At 40.8% G+C, this 7,351-nt stretch overlaps 1 pseudogene; it reads right to left on the reverse strand.

The window, feature by feature from the left end:
* Nucleotides 1-5,679: 5,679 nt before the first annotated feature.
* On the reverse strand, nucleotides 5,680-5,984 carry LOC136387993 (peptidyl-prolyl cis-trans isomerase A pseudogene; annotated as a pseudogene).
* Between the last annotated feature and the right edge of the window lie 1,367 nt (nucleotides 5,985-7,351).

A 7,351-nucleotide genomic window follows, 5' to 3' on the forward strand; every position in this document is an offset into this window, starting at 1 on the left:
TGTATTGTTTCTTGAGCCTCTAAGTCATTTATTTCTGCTCTGATCCTTATTATTTCCTTTCTTCTAATAGCTCTGGGCTTTACTTGCTGTTCTTTTTCTAGTTCTTTTAGATGTAGGGTCAAGTTGTTTATTTGAGCTCTTTCTAGCTTCTTGAAGTATGCCTGTAATGCTATGAACTTCCCTCTCAAGACTGCTTTTGCTGTGTCCCATAAATTTTGAGTTGATGTATGCTCATTATCGTTCATTTCTAGGATTTTTAAAATTTCTTCTTTGATCTCATTATTTACCCATTTGTTATTTAATAACATGCTATTTAGTTTCCAAGTGTTTGAGTATTTTTCAGTTTTTCTGTTGTGGTTGATTTCTAGTTTTAAGCCATTGTGATCAGAGAAAGTGCTCAATATGATTTCAATCTTCTTAAATTTTTTGAGACCACTTTTGTGCCCTAACATGTGGTCTATTCTAGAGAATGTACCATGAGCACTTGAAAAGAATGTATATTCTGCTGCTTTAGGGTGAAAGGTTCTGAAGATATTTATTAAATCGAGTTGCTCTAGTAGGTCCTTTAAGTCTGCTGTTTCTTTGTTAATTTTCTTTCTTGAGGATCTATCTATCTACCACTATCTTGATGTTAGTGGGGTATTGAAATCCCCTACTATTATAGTATTGTTGTTGATCTCACCCTTTAAATCCATCAAAGTCTGCTTTATATATTTAGGTGCTCCTATATTAGGTGTGTAGATATTTATAATGGTTATATCTTCCTGTTGGATTGCTCCCTTTATCATTATGTAGTGACCTTCTTTATCTCTTACTATAGTCTTTGTTTTAAAGTCTATTTTGTCTGATCTAAGTATTGCTACCCCAGCTTTTTTTTCATTTCCATTTGTATGAAGTATTTTTTTCATCCATTTATCTTCAGTCTATGTGCATCTTTTTTTTAAGGTTTGTCTCTTGTAGACAGCATATGTATGGGTCCTGTTTTCTTATCCATGCAGCTACCCTATGTCTTTTGATAGGATCATATAATCCATTTACATTTAAGGTTATTATTGATATGTAATTGTTTATTGCCATTTTATTCTTTAAAATTGTATTCCTCTTTTGCTATATTCTTTTTCTCCTTTGATCTGTTTACAACAGGCACCTTAGCATTTCTTGCAGCCTTGATTTGGTTGTAGTGAATTACTTGAGGGTTTTTTTTGTCTGGAAAGCTTTTAATTTCTTTTTTGATTTTAAACAATAGCCTTGCTGGATAAAGTAGTCTTGGTTGTAGGTTCTTGTTCTGCATTACTTTGAATATTTCTTGCCATTCCCTTCTACCCTCAAGTGTTTCTGTTGAGAAGTCGGAAGTCATCCTTATGGAGGCCCCTTTGTAGGTGATAGTCTTTTTATCTCTTGCAGCTTTTAATATTTTCACTTTATCACTTAGCTTTGGTATTTTAATTATGATGTGTCTTGGTGTTGATTTTTTTTGGTTTCTCTTTAATGCAGTTCTCTGTGCTTCCTGAACATGCAAGATGTTTTCCTGCCTTAATTGAGGGAAGTTTTCAGCTATAATATGCTTGAACAAAGTCTCTATCTCTTGTTCTTTCTCTTCTTCTTCAGGAACCCCTATGATGTGGATGTTATTTCTCTTCATGTTGTCACAGAGCTCTCTTAGAGTTTCCTCAGACTTTTTGTGTTTCTTTTCTTTTTTCTGCTCTGCTTTTTTGCCTTTATTTATCATGTCCTCTAACTTGCTGAGTTGATTCTCTGCTTCATCCATCCTGCTTTTAATTCTTTCCATTGTGTTCTTCATTTCTGATATTGTATTTGTCATTTCTGACAGATTCTTTTTTATTATTTCAATGTCCGTTTTTATATCTGTTATCTATTTAGGTGTTTGTAATGACCATCTATTGTTGTTCTAATATCTTTGAGCATCCTAATAATCATTATTTTAAACTCTGCATCTGGTAATTTGGTTATATCTGTTTCATTCAGGTCCTTTTCTGGGGATTTCTCTGGACTCATTTGTGTTGTGTTTCTCTGCCTTCTCATCTTCTCTGTGTAAAAGAAGGTCTTGGCCACTGGAGTCCACTGGGTGTGGTCTCTGTTCCCTAGGTATGGTCTGTCTGCAGGTCCGCCACCCCCTCTGCTGTTGCTGTGTAGGGCATTTGGGTATGGGCACTGCTGGTGCCTTCCCACTGGGGCTGTTGCTGTCGTTTCACCTTTCCTTCATGGGGTGTCTGTGATCATGTGCTTGGGTGTACAAGCCTTGGTGGCCTTGGCCTTCACCCGCCCCTGTGGGTGGTGTTATGCCCAGCCCTGAGGTCAGTGGCAGCACCTTTGCTCAGCTGCGGGTCTCCGCCTGTTTCCGGGCTTCCACATCACCCTTGCAGGAGGAGCCTGCTCGTGGGAGGGCTGCAAGCCTTGGCTCCACTGGCCAGGCAGGACTGCATGCCCACACTCAACATCGGGTCTCCGCCTGTTCTGGGATTTTGGCTCCACCCCGCGGGAGGAGCTGGCTCCCAAGTCAGGCCACAAGCCTCGGTTCCATGGGCTGGGCAAGGTTGTGTTCCTGTGTCCTTGCTCAAGGGCTTGTCTCCACCCCTTCTGGGGTAACCACCCTTCTCCCGCAGGCTGGATTACAGGTGGCCCGCAGCTGTGCTTGACTACTTTTGCATGCCCCCTCCTCCCCAGCCGGGCAAGACTGAGCTCACACCTGGGCCCAGTGGTGGCCACCCAGCTTCCACCCTTGCTGACAGAACTGCACTTCCGTGTCCCCCCACCGCTCATCCTCCGGCGAGCCCTCAACCGTGTGGGTGGGGGCGCTGCAGCTCAGACCCTAAGACTCACTACTGTAGTCCCAGAAGCTCCCTCCTTCTATGCGACTCTGCTCTGAGTGCTGTGGGAGAGCTTGTTTGGCTGGTGTCCTGCTTCCCTTTGCTGGTATTGCTGTTTCCAGGGGAAATATTCACTTCAGATTTGGGGAGTGACTCGTCCCAGAGGTTAGGGTGACTGTCTCCCAAAATGTTTCTCTCTGTGCCTCCTAGATTACACTCTCTTCCTACTACTCCAGTCCTCTCCTCTCTCCCTGTCCCCTGGAGCCCCAGGTGAGTGGTTGTGAGAGAGGTTTTCTGCGTGGTCCCTTTAAGAGGTATCCTGGGTCTGAGAATTCAGTCTCTTTCTCACAAACAGTATCCTGTCTTGTTTCCAGCTAAATACTGTCCATACGCCTCTTCTATGCTCTGGGGCTGCAGGCTGGGGCTTTGTTCCTGGGACTCAGGACCCTCCCCTCTCTGCTAAACTCACTTCCTGCTACGCGAGTCTCTCCTGGCTACCGTTCACTCCGAGGAGCAGGGCAGCCCTCTCCGCGTTTCCGCTTTTCCTACTAGTCTCAGTGTGGCTTCTTCAGTGTTCCTTGGTTGAAGAGTCCTCTTAGTTTAGTCCAAAGTTGGTTTTGTCAGATGATAGTTCTTAAAATTAGTTTATAATCCACTTTGGTTCTGGGAGGTAGGAGTTGGTACGTCTGCCCACACCAGCGACATCTTGTTTTCCCAGATTCTTCTTATATATATGTATATATATTTATTAATTTTAATGGGGTGACATCAATAAATCAGGGTACATATGTTCAAAGAAAACATGTCCAGGTTATCTTGTCATTTAATTATGTTGCATATCCATCACCCAAAGTCAGATTGCCCTTCATCACCTTCTTTGTGCCCCTCCCCTCCCCCAACTCCATCTCTCTTCCCCCCCTGTAACCACCACACTCTTGTCCATGTCTCTTAGTCTCGTTTTTATGTCCCACCTATGTATGGAATCATGCAGTTCTTATTTTTTTTCTGATTTACTTATTTCACTCCATATAATGCTATCAAGATCCCACCATTTTGTTGTAAATAATCCAATGTCATCATTTCTTATGGCTGAGTAGTATTCCATAGTGTATATGTACCACATCTTCTTTATCCAGTCATCTATTGAAGGGCTTTTTGGTTGTTGCCATGTCTTGGCCACTGTGAACAATGCTGCAATAAACATGGGGCTAGATGTGTCTTTACGTATCAATGTTTCTGAGTTTTTGGGGTATATACCCAGTAGAAAGATTGCTGGGTCATAAGGTAGTTCTGTTTTCAGTATTTTGAGGAACCACCATACTTTCTTCCATAACGGTTGTACTACTTTATAGTCCCACTAACAGTGAATGAGGGTTTTTTTTCTCCACAGTCCCTCCAACATTTGCTATTACCTGTCTTGTTGATAATAGCTAATCTAACAGGTGTGAGGTGGTATCTCATTGTAGTTTTGATTTGCATTTATCTAATAATTAATGAAGATGAGCATCTTTTCATATATCTGTTGGCCACTTGTATTTCTTCCTGGGAGAAGTGTCTGTTCATGTCCTCTTCCCATTTTGTTATTGGATTGTTTGTTTGTTGTTGAGTTTTATGAGTTCTTTGTATATTTTGGATATTAGGCCCTTATCTGAGCTGTTGTTTGCAACAAAAAAATAAAATACCTAGAAATAAACATAACAAAGAATGTAAAGGGCCTATATAATGAAAGCTACAAAGCATTGTTAAGGGAAATCGAAAAAGATACAATGAGATGGAAAAATATTCCTTGTTCTTGGATAGGAAGAATAAATATAATCAAAATGGTCATATTGTCCAAAGCAATAAACAAATTTAATGCAATTCCCGTAAACATTCCAATGACATTTTTTAAAGAAATGGAACAAAAAATCATCAGATTTATATGGAACTATAAAAAACCCCGAATAGCCAAAGCAATCCTAAGGAAAAAGAATGAAGCTGGGGGCATTACAATACCTGACTTGAAACTATATTATAGAGCCACGACAATCAAAACAGCATGGTATTGGCAGAAAAATAGACACTCAGACCAATGGAACAGAATAGAAAGTCCAGAAATAAAACCACATATATATGGTCAAATAATTTTCAATAAAGGGACCAACAACACACAATGGATAAAAGAAAGCCTCTTCAATAAATGGTGCTGGGAAAACTGGAAAGCCACATGCAAAAGAATGAAACTCGATACAGTCTGTCCCCTTGTACTAAATTAACTCAAAATGTATCAAAGACCTAAATATAAGACCTGAAACAATAAACTACATAGAAGAAGACATAAGTACTAAACTCATGGACCTGGGTTTTAAAGAGCACTTTATGAATTTGACTCCAAAGGCAAGAGAAATGAAGGCAAAGATAAATGAATGGGACTACATCAGACTAAGAAGTTTTTGCTCAGCAAAAGAAACTGACAACAAAATAGACAGCCAACTAAATGGGAAATGATATTTTGTAACAGATTCTTGAGGTTGTTTCACTTGTCATATTTTCTGTTATTGAAATTCATCAGTTACGGTTTTAAAGAGAGGTAGATAATGCTGTTACATCAACGATGTATGTGTTTTACATTCTCCTGAAGCTAGTAGCTGTGATATCTTTTTTGTGGTTGTTATTTAGTTTTTATTTCATAATCATAAACTTAATTCTACAATCTGGCTAGACTTGGAAGAGGTAAAGAAAATATGGAACCCAATGAACTGTGGTGAGAACACAGAGATTACAGAACATTCTAAGCAGATGGGGGTGAAGGGGGGCTCCCCTGAGCTACAGAAGAAAGGGTTTGGTGGATTAGATAAAACACAAGTTAAATTTAATAGAGTTGTCCACAGGCAGCAAAGGTGATCTTTTAGCTTGTCTTGCCATTCCTGGACCCAAAGCACTCCATGGCTACCATCTTTCACCTGGCCAAAAACCACATGTTTGCTATCTAATCATTCAGTCTTGGAGGTGCTGATGAAAAACTAGGAACCATTTGTGTTGGGTCCGGTATTTGCCAGGAACAAGATGCTGGAACCCATATGCGTCAGGTTGAAATTCTTATCAGCAAATTTCTCTTTATATATGGACTTGCCACCTGTGCTTTTTATGACATGTGAAGTCATCACATTGGCACATAAATCCAGAATAATTCTGTGAAAGCAGCAACCTCTGTAATTATTCCCTTTTTCTCCAGTACTCAGAGCATGAGAGTTTTCAGCTATCTTTGGAAATTCACAATCAACTGGAAGGAAACCCACAGCCCAAGCGCTAGTAGTAAATGGCCATGTCAAAGGACATGGTGGAGCTGACCATGGCTGGGCATAGGCCAGTCTGGGAGGGGGGCACCATCTGCAAAGCCTCTCAAGTATAATTTACTTCTTTTTTTTAATTTCACCTTTTTATTTCAAAAGTATATTTAAGAATTCAATTTTCTTTTATCATTTTCTGTAAAAAATTGTTTTCTTAAAACACTGATGTAAAGCCAGAAGCCACGGCCACTTTCACAGCAGCCTGGCCCGTGCAGGTTCACATTGGATTCGGACAGTCGGTAAAGGAACAACGGAGCCAAAAACTGGTGAGCCATCATCTTTAATCCTAGCTTGCACCCGGCGGGCAAGTAAAAACACACACTGGGCTCCAAAACCCACTCACATTCAGTGCTCACAAAGCTACTGACTTATCCGAGTTTTCTAGAATCAAAGGTTTCTAGCTCAGCAGACTTTATTCACCTCTGTTCCCCATCTCCTTCCTTCTCCCTGCACAAACTCTGCACAAACTGGCTTTTCACTTAGCACTCCACCATCTTGGCTGCTTCTCCTGGCCTCCTCCACGTGGCCTTACTCTGTTCTCCTCTCTGCTCTCTTCTTTAATGATAATCTCAAGTACCAAGAGAGCAAGCAAGCTCCTGTTCTGCCCCCATTTTATAGTGTAGAAATCCAAACCTTTAATCCAATATACAAAATAGGGAAGTCTCTAATACAAAGTCACTTATCTGAGGCATAATAGGATTGTACCACCCCACGTCAAAAAGGGTGGGAAAGGCTTAGTTCTAAAACCAAGCCTCAGGCTACAAGGATCCTGTCTGCCCACAGCCCACCCCCAACATACATTAATATCACCTGGGTGATGGGGTTTCATGTGGGCAGTGCCATCTTTAACAAAGTGAGCATAATATATTTTATCTGCCCAACAACTGATATTTTTATAAAATTTACTTCTAACATTTGGAAATAAATAGATCTTAGTATTTTATTTATTTATTTATTATTTAAGGGAGAGGAGGGAGAGAGACAGACTTTTGCATGTGTCCGACTGAGATCCACCTATCTAGAGCCAATGCTTGGACAAATGGAGACACTCGGTATGAGAGGGGAGGAGAGAGAGAAGGGGGAGAGGGAGGGGAAGAGAAGCAGACAGTTGCTTCTCATGTGTGCCCTGTCCAAGGATTGAAGCCAGGACATCTGCATGTCAGGCTAGTGTTCTATCCACTAAGCCAACCAGCC

Source organism: Saccopteryx leptura, chromosome 1 (genome assembly GCF_036850995.1).
Source record: "Saccopteryx leptura isolate mSacLep1 chromosome 1, mSacLep1_pri_phased_curated, whole genome shotgun sequence".
NCBI classification, from domain to species: Eukaryota; Metazoa; Chordata; class Mammalia; order Chiroptera; family Emballonuridae; genus Saccopteryx; species Saccopteryx leptura.